Raw genomic sequence first — 13,469 nt, 5'->3', positions numbered from 1 at the left:
CAGGCATTAAAAAAAAAAGGTGAACGTTTATTTTTTATTATTGTTGCTTAAAAATACAATTTGCAGCTGCTATAGTATGTATCCGAGTACACTACACCAACTACCAAATAATGAATCCTTGTGACCTCCCTTCCCCCCACTCAAACATATTTATAGTGGTGATACTAAATGGTTCATATTTCATTTAGGAAAAAAATTAGACATTACGAATCGCACCTTCCCTCTGTACTCGTATGTGTATTATCACATATACAATTTATACAGCAATATATGAAATAAATTGATGAAAAAAATGCAATGCCAAAATTACATGGCAGCAGAAGAAATTTTGTGTCTTTAAATAAAGTAACAGGATATAATCTCGTGTGCATTATTCCCTTAAATTCATTCTGTATCCTCTAACTATGAATACATTGAATTACTACACCGATGTCCAGTGAAGGTATTTCCTGGAAGATGAACATGACGTTCACAAATGTGTTTCCACAAAGAATTTAGCTGACTGTATTAGTGATCGTAATCCACCACTCTCGTTGATATATATTACTGATTTTGTGTCGCTAGTAGGACAGACAGCTGTACAGCACGGATCACAAACGCAGGAGCCTTTCCAATTTACCAAACCGACATACATATTGCCTTACAGCACCATATACACACCCCTCGAAGGAGCTGCTTGAGTGTGTTGCCTCTTTCCACCCCCCTTCTCCCCGACAAGAGTGGTCTCGTTCACTTGCCTTTCACACACATAACCAATAAAATTAATCAGCTGGAACACAGCATTTTTAAATCGCAGTAAAGTCAAGAGCTGTTTTGTACGTTATTTGAAGGGAACAGCCTTTTCATTTTAACATAGTAAGACACTAATATGCTGCAGACAAACGCACTGCATGGGGTGTGGAGGACCCGAGCTGATTAGATTACCACAACATCAGCCTGAGGCCGCCATTTTTAGAATCTCTAAAGGACAAAAGAGGGAAATTAATAAATTTGCTCCACATTTTTTAAAAAGTAACTTCAAAAGTATAGTGATGATAACCAATTAATCATGCATTGCAAGTACTGCCATGGATATCTCCTGCTGTTCTCTGATCTGAACCCTGAGTAACAAAAATGCTTCGTTATTATTCCTTTAAGCTACTGTAAATAAACAGACTAAAACATTCGTAAATCTAGATGCAGCAGTGAACTTCTGCTTTTGACGACACGTAGAACGTAGCATTTTAGGGACCTCAGGGCTTTCAGACACCGCACATTCCCTAATAGCCGAGTATGGGGGAATACAGGACCTTTATAATCAGGCTATATTATGTTTCTCTCCCCTATTTAGTAGTACACAGTGAACCGTTTGTTTCTCTTCCCCGGTGTTTGCAGCAATACGGTCGAACCCACCAACACTTACAGCTTCAGGAAAGAGAATGAGATATGCCACCCAGGGAACGCGAACACTGGCTGCAGAAACTAAAGCAAGAAAGGGGTGCACCAGCCTAACTACTTACAGCCTCAAGAAAGGGGGTGGGGAGAATGATCCCCTTTTAAATTGGCACAGAAACTCCTGGGGACAGCTCTCCGTTTGTCCAGGTTACACCACGAAGCGGAGATATTAGCAGGGAGGCAGGCAGGGAGGCGGGGGTGTGGAAGGCAAAGAGATTAGGCCTATAACGAGCCATTTTAGTACCACAAAGCAAAAATATACAGGATGGAGGAAAAGAATAGGCTTCCCCAAGCTTCGTAAAACTCAATACGCAGTCCCAATAACGCACAAACCCGTTCTGAAAACCGCCAGCCCAAGGAAGCCTATGTTGTCACATAATAGCTCATTTTGGCTCATTTTCCAAGCATAATGCATAAATCTGGCGTAACTGCCAAAAAATTCTCCTCAGCTCCTCCAGTTACAGTAACCCGCCATATTCATAAGATATAGCGACAGCCTGCCATTTTTTAACCAAACCCCACAAAAGGAAAAGCAAATTCAAGGCAACTTAAACAGAAATTAAACATATTTCAGGGTGGGAAGGAGTTATACTCGCACCGAAGGTAATGAGACATTCCCGTCGCATTTTACTCTCTTTTTCCACCCCCCCCTCCCCCAAAGCACCCACATCAGAATATGCTCGTAATAACCAAACACTCACCTGTAATGGTCACAGGCCAGGCAGCAGGACCCCTCAGCTGAGCCCCTTCTCTATCCCAGCCAAAACAATGCAACAGCCCCACTGCGGATATCCCTACCCTAGGTAGGACTCAGCCCTCAGTAGGCTCTAGTAAAAGAAAGGGAAAGAGGAGACCCCCCCCTCCCCCCAAACCTAGCTCAGTGCGCAGAACCCTACAGGGACCAGCTCAAAGGCGCCTTTGCCCTGGGACCTGTGTACAAACCCCGCTGCTGCCGCCGCTGCTCCCGTGCCTCCCTCCCTCCAGCCTCCTACGCTCCCCTCTATGTCACTGCCTCTCTCTGGGAAAATGGCGTCCGCTCTCCCCTCCCTCCCCCTGCACGGGGCTCACCCACCCCGCCTGACAGGGGCAGGGTTACCAAGGCGAAGCCAAACAGCCGCCATTTTGCTTACGGGCCGGGAGTGCAGCCCGCGCCCGCCGAGCCCTCAGAGTCCATTTTGCAACACGCAGAACGGCTCCGGGGTCTGGGCGCGGTCGCGGCACCAGACTGCGGCAGGGGCTGGGCAGGGGGGCCGTGAGGAGGGAAGTAGGGCAGCGGAGGAGGGGCGGCGGCAGCGGGGGCTGGCGTCGGGGGCGATCTGCAGCCCCGGCGGCGCAGCCCGCGCGGGAGGGGCGGGGGCTCCGTCCCGGCCTGTTGTGGGGCCAAGCGCGGGCGGGAGCGAGGGTGTCTGAGTCAGAGCTGCATCCTCGGAGGAATAAACGCCAAAACTCCCTCCTCGGCCGCTCTCACACCCCCAACCTCTGGCTTCTTCCTCACGACCGTCGATGCTGTCAGCATACGTGTTCTTTATGAATCTCTAACAGCACATTTTCGGCCTAAACTGCGCGAAAAGCCGGGCAGAGCCGCCGGATCTCACTCACGCAGAAGAACTACCTGAGGGGCGGGGAAGAGGGGAGCGAGAAAGGAGCGGGAATTTTTGCAGACCTGCTCAGGAGGTTTTGACTGAAACTTTCAGTAAGACACTCGAGGCTGAGAATCTTCCCCGAAGCGTTTAGGACTCAAAGGCAAGTGGGAGTAAGCTTCTTTCCTTAGAGCGAGTGGGACAGCACTCGCTGAAGGCATTTCTGTTCTGCAGGGAATGAGACAAGCAGAGAACGAGCCTCGTCTACCCGCTAGGGAACGGCGCTCAGGGAGTAGGAATGGCGCGCTTCCATCCAGACCAGCGAGCGCTGCCAATGCCAGGAGCTCGCTCAGCCTTTCAGGGCAGACACAGCTCCGGCCATTCGCAAGCAGCCCGTCTTTCTAACCGCCATATCTCCTCCCAGCTCCCGCTGTACCCCTACGCCGCCCTGCCTCCCCTGCCCGGCTTCAGCCCCTCCAGCGATACGGCTGATGGAGGGAGGGGAGGCGGCGGCTGGGGTTTCGTTCGACGCCCACCAGGGGCTGAGCGAGCCTTCTTCAGTGCGCAAACTCGGGGCACCAGATAAAAGCTGGGCTGGCAGCTCTTACCCTGCCTCGATGGAGCCGCCACTTTCGGGTGACTGGAGAAGCAGTTAGCAGCAGCGCCATAGACTAGCGTCCCCCCACACCTTGGGCACAGAGAGTTTGGGGCTCTAAACAGCTGCTGCTGCGGCAGGAGGGAGCCGAGGTGAAGGGATCTGCTAGCTGGTTGGACGCAGAGGAGGCGGCTGTAATGGGGCATTAAGTCTGAGGGAGGAGGGGGGGCGATTAAACCTCTTGTGATCATGGCGGAGTCTATGGGTATTTTTTTTCCTGTCTAACTCTTCTGTGCGTGTGTCTCTTGTTTCTTTCTCTCTCTCTCCTTAGGGCGCTTGGCTGGGGCTGCTCGCTCGGGTTCTGCCTGTTGTTGCGCGAAATGGCGGCTGGCGTCTTGGTGGGTTTGGTTGTCGGTTTTTTTGTGTAGGGTTTTTTTTTTTTTTTTTTTTTTTCCCTTCCCCTCCTATTCCCCTCCCCGCACTTGTGCCTTGGCTGCGGCTCCGCAGCGAACCGCGGCGGAGCCCGAGTCAGGAGGGGGGCGGGAGCGGCGCGGCAGCCAATGGCCGGGCCGGCCCGGGTGGCCCGGCGCGCCCTGATTGGCTGGCGCTGACATCATCCTGCAGCAGGGGCAGCCGCAGCTGGGCAGGGTCGGGAGCTGCCGGGGGAGGCAAAGGGAGAAAACGGGCGCCATGATCTCAGCGCCAGGGAAGACTCCGCGGGCAGGGCGTCCCCGAAGAGCTGGCGAAAAGAAAAGCAGGACCAGGCCTGGGCTTCTCCTTCCCGAATAGTGCCGGGGCTGTGCTGAGAGGAGCGGGAAACGAGCGAGAGGGAAGCAACTCATGCCTGCCTTTGTAACTGCGTCAGTACAAGATGGCGCAGGGTGTCCCTGGAGAGGGAAGGGAGTTGCACGTCCGCCGGAGGTCATGTGACCGCGTTGCATTCCTGTGGGGTTTGGCTGCGGACCAAGCTGGGTTAGGCGGCGGCGGCTGCCCGGGAGAGCCCGGGCTTCCCTCCCCCTCCTCCTGCACAACGTCGTCGGTCCCGCGCTGGTTCCCTTCCCCCATCAGCCTCACGCACGAGGGTGTAGCTGCTGCCGAGGAAGGTTCTCGCTTCTCTCTTTACTCTCCACCCACCTCCAGGGTGTAGCTTCTCTTGGGGGAAGCTTTCCCTTCCGCCCCCTCTCTGCGCAAGGCTTTACCCACCAACAGGGAAAGTTCCCCCTGGGTGCCTGCTGGCTCCGCCCGAGCGTGGGAGCCGGGTGTGCTCACGCTAGTGCCGCCCGCTCGGTGCGAAGGCACTCTGCTCTGAGTTAATTTGCAGGGGGTTATGGAGTGGTTCTTACTGGAGCAGTCGTTCTAAGTGATCTCTAAATGGCCTCATTAAAGCCGCTGAGGAAAACGTACAGGCCGTACGGAGTTGTTCTTCTGACGAGGAGGTCTTGGCTGTTCTAGTGTTGCTCTGCCGGGGGTACGGGTGGGGGGGGCAAGGGAAAATCTCTAGGTGTTTATGACTTTATTCTGTTTGAACAGGAAAAGTGGATCGCTGTTCTTTGTGTGCTGTTGAATCCTATTGCAGGAGTTGAGCAGCTTTCTGTGGAGCGATAGGTGTATTCCAAAGTCAGGCCGCAGATGGCCTACATCTTTAACACGGGAATTGATGTATATACTTAGTGCAAATGAAAAATACGGTCTGCAAATATTTTGAGGACTCCCCATGTTTTACTTTGAGGGCCATAGGCAAATGAACTTGTTACATAGGCCTGGAGGGTTGGCAAATATGTTTTCCAGTTTTATTTGTTTGTTGTTTTTTTTTTTTTTTTAATTTCAATATTCGCTGGATGTGAAGTGAAAAATGTATGTTTTCCAATCCTAACTTTTCTTTAAGGAATGCAACTCCTGTTGCTGTTTGGTTGAGCTCATATTTTCAAAGCAGTTCAGTGCAATTTCCCATGTCTTGTTCTTGTATGCCACAGTGTAAATTTAGCCATGGCATCTAACCCAATGAACAAATTAACAGTTAAAATTGTTGATGATTTAAAGGTGTTGGTTTGTTCTATTTGGAAGTGTTTCACTTTTTCTATTCTTATTCTGTCCCTGGATAGATAGGATTTTTTTCTTTTTATCTCCACAGTAGCAACCTGATAGGGCATAAAGCTTGACTATTTCACAAATGTGCTGTTTGAGAACTGGAATGAAAGTAACTGAGTGTATGACTAATAGAGAAGATTTCTGTATAATAGCTGCTCTTTAATATGTGTTACATAAGTAATATGGTGAGGTGGAGTTCAGTTATATAAGAACTGACTGGGGACTTGGGAGCTACTGTAAGTAGTTCATATTGGTCGCATATATAGCCTGCAGGGCATCCCTGTGTTGTGGGAGGAGGGGTAGAAAAACAGGATTGGAAGCATTTAACAGCATTACATTTTTCCTTTGTAGGTTTATAGAGGATACCGGGAAAGAAAGGGAGAAGGCAGTAATTAGGAATGACAGTGTGAAGCTTTCAAATGTCTGTAGTCTCATTTGAGCTTAGGTTTTAGAATGTAAGCTCTGTTTTCTAAAAGAGTGATCTCCTCTCTTTTGAGTGTCAGAAGGTGTCTGCCAGCTGAGCATTGTGCCAACCGACTTCTGTGCAGACTGTAAAGAGCAAGATTCTCGAGTCCTAGAGATTGTGAGGCTGTGCCTATTTTTTTGTTACCAAAAAAAAGCTTACTGGAAATGGTGTTATTGGGAGGCAGTTGGTTTGTTGATCAAACATTAAAATGACTGGATTACTGATTATTCTTGTGTAGGCATCATATGACACAAGGTAAATACTCGTTTGTAATGGAAGCTTCCAGAGAGGCTTTCAGTGTACAGTGATTCTTTTAACTCAGCACTGATTTATGTGGAACTTGACATTGTGAATGCTTCGTTGCAGGTGTGTTAAAGGGAGAACATCAATTTCAACTAAAGATGAGGGGGAAAAAACATTTTATTAGTATTTGCATTTAGGCATGTGTTCTGTAATTATGAAACAGTAATTGCCTGCCTCACTGTGAAAGAATTGTTTGAATGCTTATGTTATAGAATAGTTTATATAGAAAATCAGCTAGAATTTTAATTCTTGAAGAAGCAGCCTTTTAGGTAACTCACTTTGATAACAGATTTTGCTGAAAACCTAGAAATGAATTACTTTAACAGTTCGCAGTGTAACTTGCAGCTTATTGCAGCAGTACTTTGAATGGAGATGTGGCTGTGCTTTTATGAAGCTGTAGAAATGAAAGCAAGTTTTAATGAGCTGGTAGTAATTTCTTGTTTGTTTCAAGGTTGTTTTTATTCACAGTTCTCAGGAAAGCAGTTATCTTGAAAGAAGCAGTAGCTCTGGTAGTGTTGCAGTGCAGTCTCAAAACAATGTCATATGTACTCTGAATTATTTGTGCTGCAGGAGATGAGTAAAAACAACATGTGTGTATTTCTTTGAGACATTTGGCATTTGCCCTACGGCCATTCTGATGCAAGCTGTTTTAATCTCGAAGGGAAGAAAAGAGCTGTAGGAAAGGGAGACTGGGTAAAAAATGGCTTGTAGTTACATATATGGTAGCTTACCAGGGAAATTTAACGATTTCTACACAACTACAGTTTGTTCCTTAACGAGGATACTTCAATAGGCTGGATGTTCTGCAGCAGTTAGACTTGCGGCTCTGACTTGCAGTGGGAGCCTGTCTGTGCATGCATGTGTGGTCTGAACCCTTGCTAAGACCTGTTATTTAAACAGTTGTTTACCTCTAGCCATACAAAGGGACTGACAGGAGTTCAAGGGTATTTAGGGGAGAAAGGAGAGAGATACTAACAGTGTAATAGATCCAGCTATGCATTAATGTCATAGTTGAGACAGTTAAAAGTGCTCATGCTGAAAGATGATCCTGCACTTTTTCAGCTGTTCATTCTTGCTTCTGCAAGTGATCATGGGGGAAATAGAAGTGAAGAATGGATGAAACATAAGCCTAATAGTAATGGATGGTTTTCTAATGTGACTCTTCATTGTGTGGCTTGACAAACATTCCTGTATGAACGGGAGCAAAATGAAGCACCTGGTGGGAAAACGAGGATATGCAGATTTTAATTGTTAGTGAAGTTAGGTATGCTTTTTCTCAGGAAGGCTGCAGTTTTTAAGGAGTTTTGAGGGGCCCCTCTGAAAGGCTTTTGGCTAGTGTAACCAAAATCACTGAGCCGGGCACTCTCAAAAAAAAAACCACCAAAAACTAAACGTTGAGTTTATAAGTCATTGCTAGATTGACCTTCAGTTGTGGGTAGCAAGAGCACTTCAGCTTCACTGCATTGGTTGCCTGTAAAATTAAGTGAAGTGTTATTCTCAGCTACAGGCTAGTTAAGTGTTCATAGGATTTTAGATTTATTTTGTTGGAACAGGGTAAAACTTGAAATAAGTTTGCTTCATCCAGAAGTGGCTGATAATCTAATAGCTGGGGTATTCAGTTAAGAATTATTCCTACAGGATGAGTTCTTAGGTAATCATAAAAAGTGATGTCCGTGGGTCACAGTAGTCATGAATTTGGCTAGCAGTCACTAGCCAAATGAATTTGCATTATTTGCATGAGGAAAAGGAATTCCAGTGACTGACAACTGATCAGTTCATCCACCTGGATTTGGACAGACTGCATTCAATGCTCAAACAGCAGCAGGAGAAGAACTTCCTTTGCACAATGCTTTAGGCTTTGTGTTACAATGATTCTTTTTGAAAAAGTTGAGATTAGTAAGGTTTTGCTTTAGCAGGAAAATAGGTTATTGGCCAGTTGTACAATTCTTAACAGTTGAGTTCCTCACTTAAAGAAGCAGCCTTAAAGCTGTGGTGTGGCCTCCTAATCCTGGAATTAGTGGGAATTTGTTCCAGGTTCACTGCTGTGACCTCTATGTAGTGAAGTGGGGCATTGGTTTGTTTTCTCCTTCCAGGATGACCTTGTTACTTGAAGTAGAGTCTTTCTGATGAACTACTAGTTGCTTTGGAGAGCAGTATTAAGGTCCAAGTAGCTATTTTCATAAGCGAGGTCATGCTCAGGCATGATTATAATGCAGCACTAGCCCTGAAACACTGTCAATAGCAGTTCTTTGATGAAAATAACCAGTGATTGAATGGCTCATGAGCAGTTTATGCAATATGGTGCTTTTTGAGGATCTTTAGGAAGAAAATGGGGGACAATACTGCCAGTGTGGAGACTTGGGACTGTGCCGGAGTTGGAAAATTACTGAACTGGAGACTCTAGCATCCCATAAGTACAGCTGAAGGTGGTCCTGTCACAGAAAGCAAGAGTTTGTGTTCCTTGTAAGCTTGGAAATCAAGCACATCTTAGCTGCTGGGGCTTTGTGCTTATTAAGTGTTGGAGAAAAGAAACTGTACCGAAACTTCTTACTGTGACTGCTCCATCTCTGAGCTTGTTAATGTGACATGGTGATGCAGTAGATGTTACTCAAAAGTAGAAATATGTTACTCAAAAGTAGAAATGCAGCAGCATATCATGTCTCTTCAGAGGTTTAGCTTGTGAAGACTGCTGCAGTCCTGCTCAGTGTGGTCTGTTAAGATGCAAAACAGAAATATTCAACAGTCTGAGGGAGCTGGGGCTTCTCAACACAGAAAAGAGAAGGCTCTTGGGGAGGCCTCATTTCGAGCCCTCCTGTGCTAAAAGGCGGCTTATGAGAAACAGAGTTGCTTTTTGCATGGGCAGGTAGTGATTGGAGATGGGTTTAAACTAAAACATGAGCGATCTAGATTGGGTGTTAGGAGGGGGTGCTTAGTGAGACATTAGGATAGGTTGTCCAGAGAAGTTGTGGATGTCCCATTTCTGAAAGTGCTCCCAGTGCTTTCTCAAAGGGCCCGATTGGATGGGGCCCTGAACAGCCTGGTCAAGTAGAGTTGTCCATGCCCATGGCAGGGGCTAGGAACTTGATGATCTTGAAAGTGCCTTTCAACCCAAACCATTCTTTGGGGTTTGACAGCAGAAAGGTGCACTAAGAATGGGTACCTTTTTGACATTGAGTACCACTGGTTATAGTAATGGATTTATTTCCGCCAAGCTTCAGTAGATTGGTAAACAGGGTAAAATTTCTTGTAGTATTTTATTGACAGAAGTTAGTATCTTTCTGTCCAGTTGGCTGTTGTATATGGATTTTTGATAGCTGTTTGATCCAGTGCTAATATAGCTACTATAGACGAACCAAATACAAGTCCAAAACTAGCTTGTGTGGCAGATACGAGGTGTTAGAACTAGTGTGGAGGGCACAAGAACTTAAGCTGAAGAGGTAGCTGGGAAAGAAGCATTAGCATCCAGTTCTTGTGCTAAACTCCCTCCTAGCATATTCCTGCCTTTACTTAGCAGGTTAGTCATGACACAGGACTGTCACATGATTCCCCAGATTTTTAGCGAGGCAAGGTGAAAAAAAAATGGAGGTACAGAACTGTGCCACTTTATTAATGCAGACGATACAATCCCTCAAAGAGACTGTGGCTGGTCATGATACTGAGATAGTAATTTAATCTCTAGCCTAAGAAGTGCTTTACCAGCTTTATTTCCTGGTACGTGCTAAGCAGTGGTTGTGCCACTTCATTTTGGGCCACTGTGTTTGTGGCCCAGTTTGTCCAGCTGATGATAGATTGTGCAGTATGGTCTTATCTGTTGAGCCAGGGTAAGCTGGCTGTCTCAAATTCCATCCAGAACAACAATGGGTCTTCTAATTAGAGATTTATTAAATAGTACTGAATGTCATTGTCACAAATATCCTGATTTAGAAGACTATTCTTGGTAAAACAAAACCATTGCTTTTATCAGAGTGGTGCTACTTCAAATTCATTTTCAGAGCTGTGCTCCGTTACCCCAGCATACATGTGCTGGAGCAAGCTCATAAGCTTATAAAGGCATGCTGGGCAGTTGTCAGGTCCTATTTTTAACCTGTTTCTGAGAAACACTTCTGCTTCCCTATCTCTGCACAGTCATAGGAAAGGCTGTACTTCATGCAGGAGCCATAATGTCTGGGCTCAGCTAACAGTAATTTTTGAACTTGCGCGTCTCCTCTTCAGAGATAGTAAAATTGAACTGCACTGATTGCTGTTGCAGAGGGGAGATATGGATCACTAGGAAATACTGGTAAGTGGGCTATTGACTCCTTGAGTCTACGTACAAACAATAAAAGATTGTACAGGTATCTTCACTTCTTTCACTAGTGACAGGGCTTGAGAAAATGGCATAAAGCTGAGGCAGGGGAAGTGTACACTGGATATCAGGAAAAAGTTCTTCACCCAGAGTGTTGTTGAGCACTAGAATGGGCTCCCCCAGGGAAGTGGTCACAGCACCAGCCTGAGTGTATTTCCCAGGCAGGGAAGTGTTTGGACGATGCTCTCAGGCCCATGGTGTGGTTCTTAGGGTGTCCTGCATATGGCCAGGAGTTGGACTCCATGATCCTGATGGATCCCTCCCAACTTGTCATACTCTTATGATTCTAGATCTCTGGTGCTTGACAGCCTAGCCAAACTTTAATAGGAGTCCTGCTGCCTAGTATCAGAGCACCTGCTTTGTCATGTTCCAGAGAGTGCAAGAAGAGTTGAGAGCTTTAAATACTTTAAATGGTATTGCTCCTGGTGACTCTTGCAGTAGTCCACTTTCTATAATTGTGTGATACTACTGTATGCCACCTTTACATTTTCAGTAACATTGGGAAAACTGCATAGAGATGCAACTGGGTTCTGTAGGCAACTAGTATTTTAAGGCTTTTTCTCCCTGTGTCTAACATTGCCTGCTTTAGTCTAGGCCTAAAGTACAGACACTACATATAGGTGTTCACGGACTCCTGTGCTGGAGAGGGAATTCCAGAATTGAAGGACTACTTCAGAGAGTATGTGTTATGTAATTTGGGTCCAGAAATGAAGAATACCAATCAAGCATTTAGACTTGATTTTGTTTGTCTCTTAAAACTGGGAGGCAGGGATATTTCAAACTAGGGAACAGGAAGAAAAAAAAATCTTGCTCCTATAAAATTACACAGAGCAAAATTAACAAACTAAGTTCTATGTGTTGTAGAACTCTTTCAAGACACTCCTGGGACCCTGCAATTGGTAGTGTAGGTCTAATTGATGGGAGGAATCGTAATTTCAAAGTATTATTAGGACTGATGTCTGAGGGCTGTAGCCAAGCCTACTTTACTTCTAGGAGTTGACAGGGCAGGGTCTTCTGATTTCTTTTTTTCTAGAATAGGCAAGCCCTTATTCCACGCTTCCCACAGATTGTGTGTTACAAATATTAGTGGCCTTATAAGTGCAGCTGTCATATCATAAATAAAGATGAGATGTTTCATTAAGTTCATTTGCTTTTCTATTTTGTGAGTCTAATGTAAGCGTTTATTTTAATATGTATTTCTGAGTCCCATTAAGCAGTAGCATGTGTGACATGTGATACCTTCTTCGAAACTCCTTTAGCTTTGATTCTCAACCGGAAATGTTTGAATGGGGATTCCTGGTCTTTCTGGCTGTTCCAAGGAAAAATAAGATTTGAATATATTCTTCTGTAAATAGTGGGTATATACACAGTATGTACCCAAGGTTCATTTAGCCTGATAAGCTGTTTTTCAGCACAGGAAGCTAAACCAGTGAAAGTGTGAAATACCAGTATATATGAATGACTGTGCTTAGGATTACAGGTGGCCAAAGGGAGGATGATGGAGGCCTCTACCAGTAACTGCAGCTCTTTAGGGGGTGGGTAAAACCAAAATGTGTATTCCCGATGTTAACCAGAGAACAGTTACTATAACAGTATTTTTATCAGCATTTGTAGGTTCTCTAAGCTGTTGTTCACTTAGTATTAAAAAAAAATGGGAACTGAAAAAAGCTCGAAATTGAATACATCATCAGTGGAGGGGTTGCCCCTAACTGCAGCAACAACATGGATTGTAAGAAGGGACATGAAATCTGTCTGTCTTTGTTGGAAAATAAGCAGGCCTAACCTGTAGTTCTTGAACACTGTACAACTTTCAAGTAGCTCAAGGCTATGTATGTCTGTAATCTACTGATCATAGAAATGATGAAAACAGAGGCATTGTATGCAACTATGGAATTCTGAAAGACCAGTTTAGAGGGGATCTGCATTGTAAGTAACATTGTTATTTCTAGCAGTTACGCTGCTTCCTGCATCACATGATTCCTAGCTGTTGTGCAGCAGGAAAGCTTAGCCTTTTTCCATTCATCCTCTGGAGCTTGTGGAGGGAAACACAGATTGGACTTGTATTTAACTATAACTTCCTTCCCTTTGGGAACTCGCGTCTGAGCTACTACGGATTTCTGGCCATGTGGTATACTTTGATTTCCTGCCCATATGTGAAATTTGAGTAGGCTTTGGCGTCTCAGAGTGGAGAGGGTGACTGGGAGACTTCTTTCTGTGGAAGTAGAAAGTCATTCCATGATCATCTCCTTCCCCAGCTTTCTGTGTGTGTGCAGCTAGGTACACTCTGTATGTCATGGTCAGCTCATAGTATGTATGAGCTGACAGTATAGCATGTAAGATTTAAGCTTACCTATTTTCAAACTTAAGGACTCTTTCAAACTTCAGGTAGTTTTGCTGTATCTGAATGAAATTGCTATTTCTGATTTTCAAAAGAAAATGCTGGACTGAAGGCTAGCTCAAAGAATGGCAGTTTTATGCCGAAGTTTTCACTTGCCAAACAGACTTCCGAAATCAGCTTGCAGGTTTTCCATGCAGTGAACAGATTGTGAGAAGTACATAAAGAAATCATGGATACTGGCTGAAGAATGAGGGATTGCAGTACAGAAAGAAAGGTGCTTATCTTTAACTAGATAGGCGTTTTACTTTGAATCCGGTTTT

At 45.3% G+C, this 13,469-nt stretch overlaps 1 protein-coding gene and 1 long non-coding RNA gene across 11 annotated transcripts in view; one reads left to right on the top strand and one right to left on the bottom strand.

Moving 5' to 3' along the window:
- The window catches only part of KMT2E (lysine methyltransferase 2E (inactive)), a 55,144-nt gene extending 52,695 nt beyond the window's left edge, over positions 1-2,449 (bottom strand). For 3 of the 5 annotated variants that reach the window (XM_038155323.1, XM_038155322.1, XM_038155321.1), the window contains exon 1: positions 2,136-2,449. The gene's annotated coding sequence lies outside the window, so the exon portion shown is untranslated. The remainder of the gene's footprint in view (positions 1-2,135) is intronic. The other 2 variants (XM_038155324.1, XM_038155326.1) reach the window with 2 other exon arrangements.
- A 1,425-nt stretch (positions 2,450-3,874) lies between these two features.
- The window catches only part of LOC119708687, a 52,185-nt gene continuing 42,590 nt past the window's right edge, over positions 3,875-13,469 (top strand). For 4 of the 6 annotated variants that reach the window (XR_005259144.1, XR_005259141.1, XR_005259143.1 and 1 more), the window contains exon 1: positions 3,939-4,007. This is a non-coding gene — a long non-coding RNA (uncharacterized LOC119708687). Of the gene's footprint in view, positions 4,008-4,233; positions 5,011-13,469 lie in introns of those variants that run through there. The other 2 variants (XR_005259145.1, XR_005259142.1) reach the window with 2 other exon arrangements.

This window comes from Motacilla alba, chromosome 1A (genome assembly GCF_015832195.1).
Source record: "Motacilla alba alba isolate MOTALB_02 chromosome 1A, Motacilla_alba_V1.0_pri, whole genome shotgun sequence".
Lineage (NCBI taxonomy): Eukaryota > Metazoa > Chordata > Aves > Passeriformes > Motacillidae > Motacilla > Motacilla alba.
This window is presented reverse-complemented; position numbering and strand designations above follow the sequence as displayed.